The following is a 21,100-nucleotide window of genomic DNA, read 5'->3' on the forward strand; positions in this document are numbered from 1 at the left end:
CCTCCAACGCAAGTCGTTGTAACGACTTGCGTTATAATAACCGCGTTGTTAAGTACCGCGATCTAAAAGATTGCGTTGTACTGACATACATCCGTTTTATTTTATATAATGAGAATGGATTATTGTCATTGCAGAATTTCAGTGGAATCACTGATCTACCACACATTCTTCAGAACAATACTGCACATACATCTCATAATAATGAATCCAGTCAATGCACTCAAGCCTCTATCTTGAGTACTTTGGGGACTCACATTTTCATGCTATATAGCCATTCATTCATGTTCTTTTATCTGGTGCCACAGTGTTTATACTTGGTTCATCACCTCACCAGGATAATTTCCTTGACTCAGTCTAACACTTGAAAAAAGTCTTATTCACTCAATATGACTTAATGTGTCTATGTCCTGCACAACTAAAATTAGGCATTGGTATACACAGTCAAAAGTCTGATTGCAGATATTTTAATTCAAAACATTTTGAATGTGGAAGGTGTTGAGTGATTCAAAGATTTCCATAATAAATGATAGCATAAGGAATAATTCTGAACGAATTGCCAAGCACAAATTTGCAAACAATACTGTATGTAAATCCCGCAGTATTGTAGACTGAGTGCTAAAGCAAATTATCTTAGAATGTTCAATGAGCAAATACTCCAATTAAATACAATACATGTGATAATATTACAGTGCACTTCACCCGGCGTGCAAGTCACCTGAGCTTAATGACACATCTAGAGTGAAGAAATTGCTGACACAGCATACGATTCCCATGTAGTGCAGAAACATGGAAATTACTTGCCCACAAAAGCATAAGCCAGAAGTATTGGAGACCAATGTTTTTGACCCAAGATCTCTCTTTTGCTTATTGAGTCGCAGTGACTGTGCAGCCAACAGCAACAAGATGCAGATAAACAAAGCATTTTTAGAAATGCCTGTGCAGTCAGAAATATAAACTGGTGTAGTATGATGGATCCCCATTACTAGATGTCACAATGTCATCTCTTGTAAGCATTTGATGCTCCAAACATATCTTCTGTCTAATTACCATATTTCCAAAGGACATTATTAGATTTTAGTGTGGAGTCAGGGACAAGGACTGGGTCTACTAGGGTACAGTACCACAGATCATATCTAGATGCCATTTTGGAGTCATGGAACTGCATTTGATGAACAACATAGCAATGCAACATGCCATTAATAGATAACACAGTGGATTTAGAAGCACGTACTGCACCAGAAGGCACATGCCTTGGCTGTACCAGGGTACTATACCACAAGTCATGGCCACTCTTAAACCAATTTGAGGCAGATACTTATATTCAAGCACAAGTCTTTTTCAAATGCTCCAAAAGCAATGGCTACCAAAGAAAATTGTTTCCTCCCTTAAGTCAGATGGTGCACATCTTATATGTTCAAAATGTTTTCGATCTTAGCGTTTAGCAACATTTCCTAGACGTTCCTTGATTCCCTTTCTCTACCATGACGTTCAAATAACATCACCTTCATTCTTTCAACTAATTTATCATAAATTACCCTGCACATTCCAGTGGGATCACAGAAAGTCCAGATTTTGTTTCAAATAAGAATAACAAATTCTGTGTTTTAAGGAGGAATTGTTTGGTCCCAATGGGCATATATATGTATGTTCTATTAGTATAGCAGCGACCTATCCAAAATGGCAGCAGAGGGCTGTACAGGTTCAAAGGCAAGCATACAATCGACGAGCAATAGGAATGGTAGCAGGTTATTGGATTGTTACTGAATTGTGATGCAGTGTTCTTTAAAGAGGTGCAACTTCAACTCGTTCATAAATTGGAGTAGCATGCAAAAAATGTAAATGTAGTGCTTATATCGCGCACGTATCACCGCCGAAGGGGTCTCAAGGTGCTGTACACATATCGCTGTGGAACCCTTCCTGGCCTTTCCCTGTGAAGTCAGGCATTCTAGCGCTGTTGGGGCCGTTGTGGAGATTAAGCAAGCTATTGCCCAGAGTTGCAGAGTGGGGCCCATGCTTAGAATAGGCACCGAGGCAAGCATTATCAGGTCCGGGGAAATTGAGCCCAAGACCCGCAGAGGCAGGAATTGAACCCTGGTCCGGGCCAGACCTCTGCATCAGGGTCTGCCGCTCTAACCATTGAGCCACACTTCTCCACTTGGACAGCATGGGTCTGTCTTTATGGAAACTGAGATGTTATTCCCCATATCCACCTTACTGGGTGGATGTGGATGAAGGATCTCCCAGGGCAAGCCTGCTTTTCAGATACGGATATCAGAAAAGCCAACACAACACAACATATACTGGTCCTTTATGGAAGTCCCTTCCCCGATGCCTAAATCGATCCCTGGAAAATAAAGGATCTATCATGAACAACTGTAAGAGACCTGAATGGAAACAATAACAGCGGCTGGTTTATATCCTGTGCTAATAAATCTGTATACTTCAGGTACTCTATAGAGCCATGGCATTTTCCGTCCTAGATGCGTATTGCATAAAATAAGATTGTATAACTTGCTTAGAACAGAGTTGCCCTTTTGAAGGTCATTTTAACATGGAAGTTGCAATGTGTGTAGGTTGGGGGATGATTTGTTCTCCTTCAATGTGATGGCTCCTGTGTGACCCAGCAACTCACTGATTATATTGGTGTTTGCTCTAATCTTTCCTGCAGGGCATTTTCCTTTGCCAAGCAGTATATATTTAGTGTCAGCATTGATAATGACTGTTATCAATTGTCCTCTAATTCCACAACAGGAAGGCTTAATTACAGTTAATATCTCTATAAATATGAAAAGATCACACCATTCCCTTCATTTATGTACATGCACAGTTAACAAATTCACTAAACGCTGCATCTGCATAATTTAAAGTTGAATTATGTCATTGCAGAAGCCAGGGGAACCTCATCATTAATGTGTGGGAAGTGCAATCTTAATTTCCCCCCCGCAGCTATTAAACTGGGACAATCAAGCACGATTTTCCAGTGTGTTAAAGAACAGTCACTTTTCATTACAAAGCAGGTAAAGTAACTGGAACAACAAAACAGCACTGCTGGATTCAGGCATTTCCTTCACTCCAAAAACACATACGTGTTGTTTTATGTTTGGTTTAGTTAACTTTTTTGTAGTGTTAATCAGTGCTTAATTTTTTGCAGTGGTGGGCATCAACACTCAGTTTCTGGGACCAGGACTTATTTATTTATCATCATCAGACTTTCATCCAGAGGAGGAAGTAATAGAAAAGCAGAAGAGACAGAAGCGAGGAGGGAGGGAAAGAGAGGAAAACGGCAACAAACGGAGAAAGCAGAGGTGAAAAGAAACCTGCAAAAGTGAGATAAAGAGACATAAAAGGTAAGGGGAGGGAAGAAAGAGGCAAGAGGTGGGATCAAAACTAGATTCAGGTGTATTCGGAGACCCCTGATCTTAAGAAAAAGTTTAACCTGCATATATGTATGTTAATCAAATAAGCACTAACTGCTGCGTGCTTTAAATAGTATATCATACTGCCATCACCTACATTTCCCTCCCAAACATACCAAACGCTGCAAATAGGCTCACATCTTTTGCAGCATATAGTTTATTTATTTATTTTTCTCTTAAGCCATACAAATTAGTAATTCAGGACAAAGTAAATTACAAACAAACTAACATATTCAATAGCATGCATATTTCTTATAATATATTTCAAACTATAATCTTAAGAAAAAAACTAATTAGACTAAACATGCAAATAACATAAAGAAAAGCACAAGAAATTAATATTTTAGAAAACGACTGCATGTAAATTACAGTTACAGAGGTGCCTCAAGCGTTGTTTAATATGTAATAAGCAATCTTCAAAGGTCAAGGCATTCAATGGAAAATGAGTTCATTGTCTGGGGTACTTAAAGCGTTAAGAGATCTTTGAGCAGAAGGGAGGGGTGCTGTTACAGGGTGAGGTCTAGAATTAGGTGCTGCCAGAGAAGAGCTTCACCTAGAGGGCTGAAGAGAAACTGCTGCAGTGGCGTAAAATTAGCCCCCGCAGCCTTCGTGGCGTGTGTGTGTGTGAGTTAGGGGAGTGAGCTTGAGCTCTAGGGGGCCCCCTACGGCACTATGCATGGGTGGTGCACTCCTGGCCTGAGAGCTCTTGATTGGGTCCAGGGAGGGGTGGGGTGCTATGTACTTTGCAGGGGGGACCCCTCAAGTGTCGTTACGCACCGGACTGCTGGACAGGTTTAGCGAAGGGACACAAAAAACCCTATTAGACTGCTGTGTTGATTGCATTTTAGGCCAAAAAAGTACAGACTGTATTGTATCCTGAATTTGTATTTAATGATTTGTGATACTACCTAAGTACTAATGTTCTATTACGTCCAGCCTTTTCTCGGTGGTAATGGAAAACAAGCATTGGAAAAGCCAATAGTGTCTTGCATTGTCAAAGGAACAGTGTTATATCTTTAGGAAAGCATATGGGTATCTACATCTTTAAGTAAACAAGAAAACCATACATTCAACAGCATGTTATATCTTAAAGCAAAGTAAAACAAGCAAGGCATAGCACTGCAACCATAGCAAGTTACGGCATCCAAAAAAGACACCCTTCCAAAGCATAATAGCCAGACATAAGCAATTAAAATGCTGTCATGTCAGCAAACTAAACACATCAATGGGTATACACTGCCTGTCAGTTACACAAAATCATGTTGGAAATGAATTTTAACAAAATGACTACTTGATATCCCATCACCAAAACATAGTGGGAACACAAGTAAGACAATGCAGCTGTTCACGAAATATCATGGCCTTGATGGGCAGCCCTGTCACTCAGTGATAAACCATGAAAAACACAAAGAAACCAGTGCATGAAGGAGTCTGACCTGGGACCCTCTCTCTCACTGCATTTGTCCACTGGTTTTAGAGGTGAGTTGCATCTAAATAGTAGGTGGTGCCATTTGTGGGTTAAGATTTGCAACAGTGGCAAAACGTGTTTGAAAGAAGCAAGTCGTTAGGTGGAGCATGGCAGCAAAATCAGTGGATCGAGCCAAGAGGTGGACTCTGGGCTAGACAATCATTTTAGCAAGCTTGCGATTCCAGTGGCTTTTAGAGTGAGGCATTTAGGAGCAAAATGTAGTCGTTATTGAAGCAATGAAGACTCGTGTACATCAACAGCATACCACCAATAAGAACACGCTAGCCAATGGATTAAAAGTTTGCATTTATACAGATGCTTCTTTCAGGCTATGAACTAACCTGATCTTTTGCTTGAAAATAGTGCAATAAAGTGGAAGCAATAACCTTTATCACGATGTCCTTTGTGCCAAGATATACAAAAACATCTTCAAAAGTTTCCATGCTGAAGGCTGGAGAGGATGAGAAAAGTTCCCTGTTCTTTCAAACTGTAGGTGTATATCTATTGTTATTTGTTATTGATTGTTTAATATAGGATAGATTTGGTTAAATACTGTAGGATGCCTTTGTCCCACCAGCAAACAAACGGAGGAGTTATGGTGAAACTGAATATATGCTTGTAAAGAGTTTTCCCTCAATGGTAATTATGGCAATGGAACAAAATAGCATTACTTTTTAATTCATTTAAAGTGACATGATGAGTATTGTCTTCCTTTGTTTGGGGTTGCTCTCCAGACAGATGTAAAGTGATGGGCACAATATGGCATTACAGCAAGCTGCAGAGGGCTTTACTGCACGTTAAAGGCCCTCTACTCAGTTCATTGGCCTGTGCCACACAAGAGGGACTATAAGAAGTCAGAGGGCGTTTGATAGGCGTCTTTGTGAGCTAGTTGGCTCCCTCTCAAATATAGCTTATTAGGTAGAGTTTTTGGTAAAAGCTGCTGACTTCTCAATCACCTTTGATGGCAGCAAAACTGTGGAGTGTTGGTCACCTGCTGATATCTTGATTAAATAACCGGCACAGAGGGAGACATCTTGTTGTACAGAATTGATCCTCAGCTCTATAACCTCTTGACCTGGTTGGAAATAGACCTGCAAAGACCGGCATCATGTGGTGTATTTTAAACTGTTTTTCAATATTCCGACTTGAAGGAAATGTTAAAGAACTAAGGGGCATATTACCAACGATTAGCGATATTTATCGCTAACTAGGCTTAGCAACTAATTTTTTATCGCTAAGCATCGCCGGAAATTATCACAGAGATAACGTGCTATTAGCAACGTATATCTCCAAAGCGATACATTTTAGGGCGATAGCGTGAATATCGCTGAGAATACAGCGATATTCACGCATTAGCGACAAAATGCTCTTAGCCATGTTATCCACCTCCCATTGGATAACATGGCTAAGAACTGGTCTGAGCAGGCGTTAGTTTTTGGAGATATTCGTGCTTAGCGCAAATATTTCCAACGCTACGCCTGCCTTGTTAATAGGAGACAGCGACGTTATCGACTGCTTTCTGTCGCTAACGGGTTGGGTACGCCCACTTTGCATGTCATTAGCGATAAACATCGCTGACATACAAAGCGGGCCCCAAACCACTCGCTATCGCCTAAAAGCTGTCGCTAACATCAGTTAGCGACAGCTTGCTAATAGGGTGATAGAATTATCGCCGCTTAGCGGCCGAAAACGGCAGCTAAATCGGCGATAATTGTCCATCGCCCCCCTTGGTAATATGCCCCATTGACTCATGTAGAAAACCAGGATGACAAATAGAAGTGGAAACCCGAGCTGGTCGGTTGAATGGAATAGTAAAGAGCTGAACGAGTATGGCATTAACAGTAATGCCAATGGCTTGGGGGTAGATGACATAAATACACTCTCATTAAATGTAAACCTATGCAGCACTGTGCTTCCGGGCCTCTTTTTTTTTTTTTTTTAAACAACTGCTGAGCTGATGTATGATTCATTCTCTTCTGTGAGTCTCATGCCTTTGGTCTGCAGTCCAGCTCCGAGTCCCTACTTTTGAAGTCTGATCGAAATCTAAAATCTTCACTGTTCTGATGTTCGAGTTGGTAAATAAATTATGCACATTATAAAAGTCATCGCATTTGAAAGGAAGCAATACAAAAATAAATTGAAAAGGCGGCAAATAGAAATTAAATAGCTCCATCCAGCACATGATGGGCCTCTTATGAAATGTTTGACTGTGCTAACATGATATTGTATATTTTTGTTACAATTTTTTCATAAAACCGTATAAAACTCTTGCCTAAGTGACACCGAGCTCTAAAATGCGTCAGTTGGTTTATAGCTTGCACATAATGTTGTTATCACCTATTTCAAAGCAACAGTTGGGAAGAGGACTTGGCCTAAAGGCTAGGGCAATCGACCTTAAATCTAGGGAACCGGGTTTGAGTCTCAGTAAGGACGCGCAACATCCTCTGATTCTGGGCAAATCACGTAATCTCCCAGTACCTAACAAAAAAATAAATGAATGTGTCCTCATGTAACACAACTAGTGCTCGTGTAAAGCGCGCTGATACCAGATACCTTCGGGTCAAGTTTGTGCTATATAAAACTCCGTAATTTGAAAAATAAATAAAAATAAATAAATAAAAACTGTAAGCTAGCCACTCAGTACAGCATCCTTTTACTGGCTCCAGTCATGAATGCTCATTAAAGTACAAACTTGTAATACAGAACGTCAGAATTCCCGCCCAATTGGTCATTTAAACTGAATCTAATACAATGGTAACTGAGGTGTTGTATGCACGAATCCCATCTCTTAACAGTCTTTTAAGGAAAACATGACCCTGCCGGTCTGAAAGTCCTCACAGCACTAACTTCCCAGAGATCATTTTGGCTCAAACCTAGTCAAGCATTAACCCACGGATTTGTACCTGATGCGATTATTGGATGAAAAGGTCAAAATTGTGTGCTTGGCTAGCATACACAAGTTCTAAGAACTTAATAAGGGCATTCAAAGACTAATTAACCGGCCCGTCCACAGGGCTTTACAACAGTGAAATCCTATACAGTAATTCCTACTTAACCCATAGCCCGGTCGGTGGCTCAAATCCCTGAAGTGAATTGTCTTGAACCTCATTGTCACAAGTTTGAGTCCTGGTAGGTCCACTCAGTCTTTCATTCTTCTGAGGTGGATAAAATGAGTGCCACTGAATTCGGCAGTAATAGAGACTTGGGTGAATGTGTGCTTGATGAAGGCACATTATGTAGCCTCAGAGCAATGACTAAATTCCATTTGATTCGAAGTTAACACTAACAGAGATTACTTATTTTTAGAACGCTTCTTGAATTTACAAAAACAAGACAGCAGCTGCCAGACCTGTAAGAAAATAAACCAATTTGCAATACCTAGAATTGCAGACAATGCATTCAAGAGGGTTTCCTTTCCTTTCCTACCTCGGCCCAGCTACACCAAAACTGAGTGACCCAAACCAGATTTTCAGAAAGTAAATTTATGTGGCCTTCATTATGACATGCAAGATACAGGGTTGAATTACATTTTTTTATAAGGACACTACTGAACTGGACACATTTCTGCTAGTCAAAGGGCGATAGTGAGAGATAAATGATTTTTGCTTTTGCACTTCCTTGCATTCCTGCTCTAATACAGTAGGGCAAACCCCTAAATTCCAGTACTTTTTAGGTCTCGCCTAAGCAGAGCTTGTGCTGTCTCTTCGAAACATGCTGAATCCAGGTATGGAATTGAAGCTCCGCCCACTTCCCCGCCTATCTTTTAAATTGGCTCCTGTCACTGTCCTTTGTAAATGGTGGCTTTTCATTGGTCAATAGTCTTCTTAGTTCCTCCTTAGTACCGCCTTTTCTCTTCTTGTAACCTCCTATGAGGACGTCCCCTGTTACATGTATAGTTCCTCTGTACTTTGTAAATACAGCCTCAGAGCACTGTTTTAGTGAAATGTCTTTACCCTGCCTGCTGTCGCAGGCAGGACACGCTCTCCCACAGCGCTTTTTTAGGTCTCATTTAGTAAACAGGCTTTTAAAAGTGCTACCGCAGGCTTTTGGTTGGTATTCACGTGCAGAGGCACGAGCAGAGGCACCATATGGCTTGCCTCTCACTCGGCCAAGCGTGCGCGCCTCGCTTCAATGCCCCTCCCCCACCACAGAGTGCGCCTCGCAGCTTGTTTTTTTTTTTTTACTTTGAGTGCAAGGCGCTTGCGACCAATGCTTGTTATTTGCTTTCTTCAATGTTTGTTTTATTTACTGGGCAACTAGTTCGTGTTTTTTGTACCTTTATATCTCCGTGTGCATGGTATTTATTCACCAGTGCATTTGGTGTTTGGTCTGGTATCAATTCATTAATTGCATTGCGGCTTTCAGGACTCCGGGGCCTGAAACCAGCTGGGGCCACGTCGGTTTTGCAGTTCTGTCACCCACTCTTCCCCTGGCTCTTCATCCTTGATCTTGTTTTGTGTTACCTTGCCTCTGAACATTCCGAAGAGTCTCTAAGACTGTTTACGGGTTCTGCATTTAGATCATAAAGCTGCAGACGTTGAATATAGAATACTTTGCCAGCCCAAGCCCTGCATGTTTTGTCATGGTCACATTCTTGTCGGGGTATAGAGGAAAGTGGAGGATTGTGCCCTCACAGTCTGTCAAATGTAGTCCAAAAAAGAAAAAGTTCAAGCATTCCTTATTGCGTATGTGGTTTTTATTGATTGTTTCATATGCGAACAAAGAAGCACAGCCGACACGTGTTTCGCCCTATTGGCCTATTGACAGACTGCGAGGGCACAATCCTCCACTTTCCTCCATACTTATTTTAAAAAATGGCTCTTGGGTGAAGTCGTTCGTGAGGAATGTGCCACAACGAAATTGGGCCCTAACAATTGTAGCACAAAAACCCAGAGACCTCCACCCGCTCAGCTAGCTACATTCTTGTCGGGGACTGTCGGCCTTTCCCACGTGCGCTGGAATCTTAGCCACGTTCACAAGGTCAATGGGCAACAAGGCCATATTGGTATGGCGTCTCGCGGTTATCTCCTGCAGCCCGCGCCATGCCTTTTTCTCAAACGGGCAGAGGGAGCGGAGGCCTGATTCTAGGAAAGTATCCTTATAATCGCATTGGTCTGGAATTACTCTGGTGTGAGGTTAACACCGAAGGCGGGTGGCGCTTAGGGAAACTGTGTGAACTCTTGGCAGGCACGCGTGTCGGCTGGGGAAATTCCAGTCACTTCAAGCAAAATAGTTTCACGTGGAGCTCGCTACTCGTGATCCCGCCTACATTCGCAGGGTGCAGTTGAGGCAGCCAGAGCCACCTAGCCCACTTTTACCCTGCCTGCCGTTTCCCTGACTAGTGGCTGTCTCAGAGTGTGAAATCGTAATCAAAAACTTGTGGAACGGCATGAAAACACAGCTGACGTCTGTGGGAAGCACGGTATATAGCACCGTTTACACAAACAACAGGAAGGGCCGCTTGTACAGCAAGCACATATAGAAGTAACAGAATAAACCACAGAATGTGCTTAATTTCAAATTAGTGACCTATGCCTGACGTGTAGAAATGGCACTAGAAAATGCTGTATAAAACTCCGTGCCGAGTCGTTCGCTTTGCAACAGCGTCCAGCCAGCACCTGACCACTTTTTTTGACCCAGATGCAACTACCTGTCCTATTACAATAACAGCAGAAAGAGGCCAAAGAGGGCTGAAGGTGGCAGGAGAAAGAAAATAGGATGATCATGAAAGTATGCTTAATATGATGCGCAGTAAACAAGCACAGTGTACACATTTTTACCTTGTATCACCTGTACATGTGTGCAATAAATGCAGTTGTTGCAGACATTCAGGGGTACATTGCACTGTCATGCGAGACCCTGCTCCTCCAGTGTCAATATACCTCGTCATGCATAACAGGTATATCCTGCTTCACATGCATTTTATAGCCAGGCCAACATTTGCTTAATGTCTTCCATCGAGCAAGTCAATTTTGCCACTACTTTGACTTTCTGCCTTACTTAGATAAACTGCAGAGACATTTAGTGTTCCGCTACCCTGACATACATGTAATTTTGTGTGCATGGAAGCCTTTAGTCTTGAGGAAGTTTCAGTCTGTCCTCCCAGGATCTGAAACAATATCCGGGTAACCATGAGGACTTCCCAGTATTTCCTCCAATTTAGGAAGGAGTTGAAGACTCACCAATACATTAACCAGCCCAACTTTCTCTTCTATCACTCATTAACTTTATTCTTGCCTTTGACCATGTGCCGTGCTCCGCTGCCTTTTGGCTAGGTTCGTGCTATAGAAATACCATATACTTATATACAATTCAAACAGTCTAAGGTCATCCTTTACTGTCTCAATGACCAGCTCATGCAATTCTTCACAAGAAAGCATGTTTTTTTCTCGGTCTGTCTGCCACAGCTTGTGCTTGCATGGTCTGAATGTTTGTGTCACACCTTTCAGCCATTCCACTTCTTTCAACTCCTAGCGTTGTAGGCAAAGCCGAATTGCAGTTTCACTGCATGCACAGTACTGCCTTTTATGTTTTCACTGCTCAAGCACTAGTGTTGCAGTGGCAGCTCCTCCGTTAAGGCATAGGAGCATGGCCCCACTGCTTTTCAGCAGATAAAGTACAAGCATTGACGTAGCCAATAGGTCTCGCCTTTGAGACCTTATAAGTATTTTGCCATACAGCACACTTTTATTTATTCTTTATATTTTTTTTTTTTTTACAAATTAAGTACCTTTATGAAATCACTTTAAATGTAGACCAAATGGGAAAAACAAAAGACAAGCAAATGCCGGGTTAGGCACTATGTTTTTCACTATGCTTGTGCAAGAGACAGATTGTGAAATGCACCTAAAAGAGACAACTACTAGTTGGATTATCGACTGGGATTTTGTAAGGCCTTAGACCACAGTGATGAACAAACACCGCTGCCACTACAGGACACAGACATAAAGGTTATCATGCAGCGTTGGAGAGATATTACTATTATTAACTTGGCTCTATTGTTATTGTAGCTATGACTGTTATATATTACCCATGTAGAGACATTCCACACTTACCAATCTTTTTTTTTTTAATACTGGCAAGAGTGGTTGATGCACAACGATGATCACTGCTGGTAATCTTGCAAATTGTGGCCACTAATGTAATCTTGTCTGATGTGGTCACTCTAACACTCTGATAATACTAGTAGCTCGGGAATGGTCTTCCTTGAACATAAAGTAGATATTATTACTGAAAAGGTTGGAGACCTCCGCACCAGCCCTTCTCTGAAGTGTTCCTTTGAGAAGGATACTGCAAGGAGGTCAGAATACCCGAAGATTTGCAAACATGTGCAACCAAAGGATTCTTAAATCACTGACAGCGCTTTATTTTTTATTTAGTTTATACAGGCTTTTTATCTGTGAGACCAAGCTTAGTGAGGTATGTTGCTGCTAAATGAATATACGAGAAATGCAAACCACTGAACGAAAACAATAGCCTGAGTGGCAAGGCAGAGATGACCTTATAGTTTATTTGTTAGCCTTGGTTGATTATTTTTTTTTGCAGTTGTATATAGTGTGAACTCGACACGAAGGTGCCAGAGCATTTTACATGATCACAAGTAGCATTACAGATGGATGCATTCATTGTAGGCGTGGGTAGATTAAGTGATTTGCCCAGAATCACAGGTTGATTGAGCTTCCAGCCAGACTTGAGCTGGTTCCCCTGCTTCAAAGTCGGCCGCTGTAGCTATTAAGCCACACAAATGATGGGTGACATCATTGTTAAAGCCTCAGCACAGTTATGAGAAAGACACTTTGGTATTATTTCCCAATACCCTGGGGAGCCGCGGCATTGGAAATAATAAACTGGCAAAAAAATCTTTATGGAATGCCTCACCCCATGGGTGTACTTCCTTCCATACATAAACCTGCTTTTTTAGGATTCTAGTGTTAGATGTTACCCCAGAGGAGCAAGATGCAGGGCCCGTAACGCCGCTGGGTTGCAGTTTAAATAGGCTAGTGGAGGCTAAAAATCTGAAACTAGACTTCTGACCAACCACATGCATTGGCACAGCCAATAGTTCTCGCTTTTGGAACCTTATAAGTATTTAGTTGTGCAGCACAATATCCTTGGTGCATCATCAACTGTTGCATGGCTAAACATTTATAAGGTCCCTAATGCGAGGCCTATTGGCTATGCCAATGCTTGTTTTCATTTCAGATAACCAGAGCGGCACAACTCAGCTGATATAATGGCCGCCACGCCTTTCTTTTGTTATTTGCGCCGCCGAACATGGGCACATGTTTTTTTTCTATTTATTAACTTTTGTTATGAAGGCAGTACCCGCGTGTTAACTTTTATTATCCTAAGCTAAAGCGCGGATGCCGCAATTGCTATATAAGTAAAGAAATACAAAAAAATGCAAATTTTTGTTTCCTATTTCTTTACTTTTAAAGCACTTGTGGCGCCCACGCTTTAGCATAAGATGTTTAACGCTAAAGTGTGGGTGCCACCATTGTAACAAAAGTAAACAAATAGAAAAAAAAGCGCTTGGAAGCCATTTTTTGTCCTATATGTTTACTTATGTTACAATTGCGTCAACCACGCTTTAGCTTTAAACATCTTAAGTTAAAGCGCGGGTGCCGTGATTGCATTATTTGAAATCCATACCATGAGAACAGGGAAATAGACTCTAACAAAAGATATGAGTACATTGCCTTAAAGCCTAACAGAGGATTTATTCCTTTGCTTCTTTACTTTACCTTTATTGTAAATATATATAAATAAAAAAACATAATTGAGACTGAAGATAATATTTTCAAGAGGCAGAAGACTAACCATATCTGGACATTTTTTATCACAGGCATCTCACTTTTGTTTGAAAGGAAGAAACCTTTACAAACAGCAAGCAAAATGCAAACATACGCTGTAATCTGAAAACGAAAAGTCTGCAGAGCTCCAAGAAATCTTTTCTCGTATAAAATCTTGAGATTCTTTTTCTGTGATGGCAACACGATCAATCTTGTGGGCTCTTTTACCCAGGGTGTTCTTATTAAAGTCGTATTGATTGTTCGCCTTCACACATAGATCATGCCTAACTTGGAAAAATGACGAATAGTGTTTGACGCGGTAAGCTACAGCCAAGTCCACATTGTATTAACACCACAGCCTTGTGTAAAGACTTCTGCTGGGTAGCGGCACTGTTTTACCACATTAGGATCATTGGGGAAAGGTATTCAACATGGAGGAATACTTATGCGGGCTGTATCATATCACAAGAGCGATTGTGAAAAAACTGGTATGTGCATCTCAGTTAGGAGATGCCCAGTACTTTTGTGTAATTTATGGTCCTAATCATCACTTTTTGGCCAAATCCTCTTTTATGATTAGTGCAGATATACATATTATACTTTCATCAGGCAGTTAATCTTTATTATATAATTGTGCCTATCTGAAAAAACACTTGCCATATTCTAAGTTAGGAAGAACTGCGCCAATACTAAGGTTGCGTGTTTGAACAAAAAATTAAGGAAAAACTATCATGTGGACAAAATATGGTGTCAAGGATATTGAGGACAAACATATTGTGAAGGTAAGTTTTTATGGGAAAGCAATGTTTTACTATATTTAATTCCACACATATGCACCTTGATGATATATATATAATATATATATATATATATATACACACACACACGCACACACATATATATATATATATATATATATATATATATATATATATATATATATATATATATATATATATATATATATATATATATATATATATATATATATAACCTACTGGCAGTCGCCAGTAGGTATATATAGTTAGGATTTTTTTGAATAGGGATTTCTGAAAATTCTATGTTGAATAACTTTAGCGTTGATGGATGGAATTGGCTGAAATTTTCAGGAAAATTGCACATTTTGTTTCTGAGCGTCCCCTGAAAGTTTGGGGGGGTTTCGTCAAGCGGGGGCCGAGAAAAAAGGGGGGTCCCAAAATATGTTTTTAACATAGGGCGGTTGGACTCACTTTTAGCTCGAACGGCTAAATGGATTTCCACAAAACTTGGCAAAATTGTAGGGACTGGTAGCCCGATGTGCCTTTGCTATGTCTCAAGATATATGCTCCAGTGGTTTTTACGAAAATTAACTTTGAAAAATATATATTGGGCTACATTGGGCTATATATATGTTAGAGCCCAAATGTAGCCCAATGTAGCCCAATGTAGCCCAAAGATGGCCACCAGAGACAAAAAAAACAAATGTAGCCCAAATATCAGCCAGATGTAGCCCAACTATAGCCCAGTGACAGAATGTCCCAGAGTGTTCTAAAGAACAACTACAGCGCTAACAGTCTTACTTATGACAAAAGTATGGCACACCTGAAGTCATCTTGATTGGAATAAAGTGTTAACACTTAAAACATTTAATTTGCAAAGGAACAAAATGAGGGGGTTCATTTTGCCATAGAAATGTTATATATATATATATATATATATATATATATATATATATATATATATATATATATATATATATATTACCTACTGGCAGTCGCCAGTAGGTATATATAGTTAGGATTTTTTTGAATAGGGATTTCTGAAAATTCTATGTTGAATAACTTTGGCGTTGATGGACGGAATTGGCTGAAATTTTCAGGAAAATGGCACATTTTGTTTCTGAGCGTCCCCTGAAAGTTTGGGGGGTGTTCGTCATGCGGGGGCCAAGAAAAAAGGGGGGTCCCAAAACGTGTTTTTAACATTGAGTTTTCCATAGGGCGGTTGGACTCACTTTTAGCTCGAACGGCTGAATGGATTTCTATGAAATTTGGCAAAACTGTAGAGACTGTTTGCCCGATGTGCCTTTGCTAGGTCTCAAGATATGTGCTCCAGTGGATTTTGAGAAATTAACGTTCAAAAAAATATATATATCTGTGACAGCGTCCCGGTTAGCGCCCCGGTTCGCGTACTAGACGCGTAACGGAACTTCGCGAGGAGAAGCGGATTGGCTCTCCAGTGACTGTCAACATTCTAAACAGTCCGGAGCGGCCGCCATCTTGTCTCTCGGTAGGATCGAGAGACAAGAGGTGGAAATAAACAAAGGGGGAAATGAATGAAAGGGGGCAAGGTAGACCCCTCCTGACCCCCCTAGGATTGATGTGAGGGCTATTAAAGGGCCCGCGGGGCAAAAAAATTAAATACATTTTTTTTCGATTTTACGCGGTGGAAGCGCTACCCGGTACGCGAACCGGGTAGCTCACCGGTAGCGTAACGGGAGTCCGCCATCTTGTGTTTCGGACGAATTTAGTCACAAGATGGAGGATAAACAATGTTGGGAGTGGGTATAAGGGGGCACGGGAGACATATCCTGACCCCCTAGGTTTTCTGAGGGTGGCTGAGGAGGCCCGCGCACCGGGTAGCGTTCCGGAAAGCGTAACAAGGGGAAAACCAAGGGAAATATTAAAATAATATTTTAGTGTGCTTTGAGGTAGGGTAGCTCTGAATAGAGCTGTTGTGTTGTGTGGGTGATGTAAGTACCAACATGTAGGTACCAATGAAGAGTCTAAAATTCAATGTACACCGTCTCCTCTGTAGATATTTTGTATGTTCTAATATGGGTTATTTAAATGTAAATGTGTGGAAAAGCACTACATGCTTTAAAGCAATTGTATTTTTCAACTGATTGTTCTTTCCTCTTAGTCCTCCTCTTTGTTTTTTTTTCCCCACACTCTTCTTCAGCATGATAGTTGATAAATTCGTTCCCTCAAAAAATGTATATACATAAAAAAATTATATTAAATACATATAAAATATATTTTTCCTTTAAAAGAAGAATACATTTTACAGCTTTTGATATTTGCTATTAAAAAACCATTGAAATTCACTGAAAAAAACATAGGTTATAGACCATATATAGTTAGGAATTAGCATTTACAAAACCTTATTTTACTCACACAAAACCATTGAAATTCGCATATATAGTTAGTTACACTAACTATATATCGCGCACCCGCAATCCACTGCTGATCATGTCACATATTACATCATTCATGACATGGTCAGTGACATCACTGATGACATCACTGATGACATCTCAAATGACATCACTGATGACATCACTGATGACAACATCCAGTGACTGTATGTTTCTGTAAAGTTAAAATATGTCTTACATATTGAAGAATGAGTGGATGTATAAGTGTCTGGATGAAGGATTTAGTAGGTGCATGACTGACTGTATGAGTGAGTGATTAAAGGTGTCTCACTGAGTGCATGGGTTAGTGACTAAACTGTCTTAATTTGTGCATCATTATGTCTGTTGTTCTGTAAACTGCAGCATGTGTTGATCAGTAGCTATATGAGTAACTATATGGGTTATTGATTGGTTGCCCAAGTATTTGTATGGGAGACTGAGTGTGTGTGTGGGTGGCTGGGAGGTGTATGACTCTGTGCATAGATGTGTGAGCAGTTGATTCACTAGATGTATGGGTTCAAAAGTGCATGTGGAAACAGCTGTATGGGCGGTTGACTGTGTGCATGAGTGTATTGGTGAGTGAATGGATATCTCAGTGCTACATGTCAAAGTAAGTACATATGTAAAACACAGTACATGTGAGAGTTGACATATATAAATAACTGTGCATAAGAGCCAGTGAATGTGTGAGTGGCTGTATGGATCATTGTGAACTTGTATCAGGGATTGTATAAGAGAGTAAATATGTGTTAGTATATGTTTGAATAAGTAAGGTGTGTATAACTGTATAGTTGAGGAAATGGAGGTGTGATTGATTCTTTGCATGACTGACTAGGTGTGTGAGTAACTCCATGGATGAGTGACAGTCTGTGAGTGTCTGTTTACACTGAGTGTATCTAAGGTTATATTAGAGTCTGAAGAGGTTCATCGTATTATCACATGAATGATGTCATCAGTGATGTGATCAGTAATGTCAAATGAGATGTCATCAGTGATGTCATCAGTGATGTCATTTGAGATGTCATCAGTGATGTCATCAGTGATGTCATCAGTGATGTCATTTGAGATGGCATCAGTGATGTCATCAGTGATGTCATCAGTGATGTCATCAGTGATGTCATTTGAGATGTCATCAGTGATGTCATCAGTGATGTCATTTGAGATGTCATCAGTGATGTCATTTGAGATGTCATCAGTGATGTCATCAGTGATGTCATTTGAGATGTCATCAGTGATGTCATCAGTGATGTCACTGACCATGTCATGAATGATGTAATATGTGACATGATCAGCAGTGGATTGCGGGTGTGCGATATATAGTTAGTGCAACTAACTATATATGCGAATTTCAATGGTTTTGTGTGAGTAAAATAAGGTCTTGTAAATGCTAATTCCTAACTATATATGGTTTATAACCTATGGTTTTTTCAGTGAATATATATATATATATATATATATATATGTGTTCAAGGTATGTAGATGTGGAGTTAAGAATAGTAAAAATATACTTACCTATTTGCACTAACCTTCTCGATATTTTGGTCATATTCATGACACGATATTCTGTCCACACAATATTTTGCAACTGAGATTATCAGGCATAGTAAAACTGCACCACTTGCAATCCTATTTTATTTGAAAACATGTTTTGAAAAAAAAGTGTTTATCAAGTTTTAATATTTTAACATAATTCTAGTACTTTTGTGATGGTAAATAGACTCAACATTCTTACAGAACGGGGTGTCAAATGTGTAAATCTATAAAAATCAACAAACAAATATTGTTAAGAAATATTAATGCAGACATGGGGTTGGCCAATTCGAATGCATGGAATTCTGGTAGTATCTGTCCTTCCTTGGCAGTATTCTGGATTCCGTAGAACAGTAATGAAGCAGAAAGAGACACCTGCTGTTTACAAATCTACTGTTGGACATTAATATCTTTTAATTTCCTTATCTCCAATATATATGTAAGGCGGTTTTAGATAAAGCCTAGCTGTTTTAACTTGATTACAACTCACTCACCTCTTATGGCCTTGCCACCATCTAGGTTCAACTCAAATACAATTTAAAATAACATAAGAAACTTCACTTCATAAAAGAAAATAGCACCGTGACCCTGTTTTGAAGACACACACAAGGAATTGGAAGTGGAAATACGTGTTCTCGAAGCAAATATATTTTAGAGGCAAGAGAATACATTTCTGTTAATAACTGGTATTAGAAAATAGCATATTCAGGTTTCCTAAATGTTATACTTCATGATGGTAAGATTACAATGGATGCTTCAACGATATTAGCCAGCACCTTCTGAGGGGTCTAAAACGTGTATTGGCCAATGGCTAAAAGGTAAGATACTTTCAAAATTATACAAAAGAGATAGAATCCTAAGCAAGGATAACAGGCCCTCCGACGTTGTCATCCTAACTCAATGTGCCAGATTCACACACTTTATTCCCATAGTTTTCCAATTGCCACTTGGAATATATTTGTTTTTTTTGTTTGGAATGGAAGGTTTCCAGAAAACTGATCAAAACCTGGCTCTTCTCTAACCTCTAGTTAAAACCTAACTGTATGCACAGGTCAGTCTTAGCGCTGGGACACCCTGTTGCCCGGGCAGCCATGCGCTTTACAAGAATGTTTAACATAACATTACAGGAGCATTTCTCAGAGACAGCAATTGTTAAACTTTTCACCGTGTATTTCTGTACTGAATTTCATTTTCAACTTAGACAATATAAATGTGTTTATTTTCTCATGTGACAGTTTGAGAGAAAGTGTAAGTGCTCTTGCTAACTGTTCTTTTCTTTTTGCCCATAGGGGAAAATATTTTTCCCTGGAACAAACTGTACCACCAATTTTGTGTTCCCATCTACACCAACCCTAGAAATGGATTTACTCACTCTCTTGACAAGAGTACATCTCTGCTGGCTGATTTATGAAAGAGTTTTCCAAACATGCTGCATGCGAGGACCTGATTTGCATAGTGTTTTTGCCCTCACTTAAGACAGTCTTAAGTATGTCTTAACTGGATGAAGACAATTTTAGGACTGTCTGGCTTGCTTATTTTGCTATGTCTATTCCCTGGGTTAAGTCTTTTATCTGGCTTAAGATAGTCTGTGCTAAGCCTGGAACACTCCTTTTTATATCCGGCCCAGGCTATTTCTAGGTAGGAATGGGTAATCGAAAAGTTTATGAAAACTTACAAAAATCCTTACCTTGTGGGTGTACACACACTTTCCCAAGCCTTCCCACACCATAAACAGTCAGAAAAAAGCTTAAATGCTAAAATTGTTTGATAATCAAAATTCTCCAAAGAATAGTGCACTACCTCTCTACCCAGGCTAGAAAACAGACTGTAGTTGCGCTAATTGGGGCTAGATTGGATTACTGCAACTCTCTTTATGCAGAGATTAACAAGGGTCTGATTCAGCGACTCCAAATAGTGCAGAACGCGGCCGCAAGATTTGTACTAGACATTCCCCGCTCCTCCTCTGCGACACTAGCCAGAAAGAGACTCCACTGGCTCCCCATAGAGCATCGTATCTCTTTCAAGATTATCTGTCTTGTGCACAGGGCTTTGAAAGCAGGAACATCTGATGGGCTGGGATCTCTTCTCCTTGCCTATACCCCTAGCAGATGTCTAGGTTCATCACAACACAATCTGTTGGTGATCCCTCGGACTAATAAGTCTAGATGGGGTGGAAGAGCATTCTCCACAGTAGCCCCGCGCCTTTGGAATGCACTTCCATTGGAACTCAAGTCCCTAACCTCTCTGCCCCTTTTTAAAAAGGCTCTAAAACATGGTGTTTCAAGAAAGCCTACCAGTAATCCATTTCTCTGGACATGAAAAATATATAATTTTTTGGTTAGGCGCCTTGATGCCCGATGGGCTAAGTCAGCGCGTTATAAATTTGTTTTCATTTCATTTCATTTCATAATGGGTCTCAGTGGCATACCTTTTCCAGCATGCCACTGGAGAAGGTTTATAGAACATTGTATATGTGATTTAATGTGCATGGAAAATTTCCACATCTATATGTACAACTTTGATTCTGTGTGTTGTATGCAAACTTCATTGCTTGTATTGATTACATAAAAATTTAACTGCAGAGTTTTTGGGGAGTGGGAGAAAAGACCACATTAGATGATTTAATCCATTTTTACATCAGTGTCGCACATAGACCCGTCATTATATTTGTTTGTACAAATACAACCCACATCCCTATTGTAACTTGAATAATTATTTGCAG

General features: G+C 40.1%; 1 protein-coding gene across 1 annotated transcript in view; it reads right to left on the reverse strand.

The window, feature by feature from the left end:
* The window catches only part of XYLT1 (xylosyltransferase 1), a 700,441-nt gene that overhangs the window by 493,111 nt on the left and 186,230 nt on the right, over positions 1-21,100 (reverse strand). The gene's annotated exons all lie outside the window — the stretch shown is intronic.

Source organism: Lissotriton helveticus, chromosome 10 (genome assembly GCF_964261635.1).
Source record: "Lissotriton helveticus chromosome 10, aLisHel1.1, whole genome shotgun sequence".
In the NCBI taxonomy this organism is placed as follows: Eukaryota; Metazoa; Chordata; class Amphibia; order Caudata; family Salamandridae; genus Lissotriton; species Lissotriton helveticus.